The sequence below is a fragment of the Lipotes vexillifer genome, unplaced genomic scaffold (assembly GCF_000442215.2).
Source record: "Lipotes vexillifer unplaced genomic scaffold, Lipotes_vexillifer_v1.1 scaffold1108, whole genome shotgun sequence".
NCBI lineage: Eukaryota > Metazoa > Chordata > Mammalia > Artiodactyla > Lipotidae > Lipotes > Lipotes vexillifer.
Genome location: NW_006770064.1, coordinates 480607 through 481915, shown reverse-complemented (window position 1 = coordinate 481915; position 1309 = coordinate 480607).

Genomic DNA, 1309 nt, shown 5'->3' with positions numbered 1-1309 from the left:
TTCTACCCCAAATCAATAACCCCGGTCTCATGATGAGAAATCATTAGACAAAGCCAAATCAAGGGACATTCTATAAAATGCCGAACTACTAATTCTTCAAAAGTGACAAGTTTAAGAAGAATAAGGAAAGATTAAAAAACTCACAGATATTGGGGTGTTACTGGGACATGATAACTAAATGGAATATGATATTCAGGACTGAAACTTGGCACAGTAAAATGACATTACTGAAAAAGGCTAGCAAAATTTGAATAAAATCTACAACTTAGCTAATAGCATTTTACTACTGTTACTTTCTTGATTATGATAAATATACAATGTTTATGTAAAATAATAACATTTGGGGAGCTAAATGAAGGGTGTAAGAGATCTTTCTATACTATCTTTGCAACTATTATCTTTGTTAATCTAAAACAGTTCCAAAAAAAGAGCTTAAAGAGGTATTAAAAAATAAATTTGGATACAAAAATGTAAAATAAAGGTTCAAAATAATATAATTCTGAAAGTTTCCTATATTCTATAAACATATACTTTATTTCCATATGTTTCTCTTCTAATGGCTGATGTTTATAAAATATAAAAATTCATTTTGAATTGAAAATGCTTCTTGTTTCTTTAAATTTAATACTCATAATAGCATTTAAGAAAGTGCAAATCAAAACCTATTGCCATTATTAGAAAACATTAAAGTCTAAAAGAGTTAGTTGTATTCTAACTAAGGAGGTAGAAGTTTGAAAGGATTGTCACATGAGCAAAAGATACAAATTTAAATGGATTATAGTTGGAAATAAATATTCTGATTATATTATATATGCTATTTGTTATTTATATTAAATAAATATTTTGATTATATAACCACAATCTTCCTGGTTAGTCAAATGTAACCAGACAATTTCATTACATGTAAAGGAAACCTAAAGGGATATCACAAAAATATGTTCAGATAATGGAAAGATTCATTAAGTAGAAAGAGAGTCATTATAAAATCTGTTAACGAAAACTCTCTTGTCTAAAGTACTTAATGGACACACAATTCCAGGTTAATATGTGTATGATGCAAAACACTATGTCAATCCTTATTTTTATCTAATCTAATTGTAAGGAGATTTTTAACATTAAAAGAATATCCAGTTTTAGTGCATTCTAGTTATCTATGCATTTTGTCCCTATGCATATTTAATACTCTTAAATAATTATGTGATATAGCTTCTACCATTTATACATCTCTCAAATTATTATCTCTGCTCTCTTCGTGATGCCAAATCTTATTGAGAACAATAATCTTTTTTTTTTTAACAAAATTCAGCAG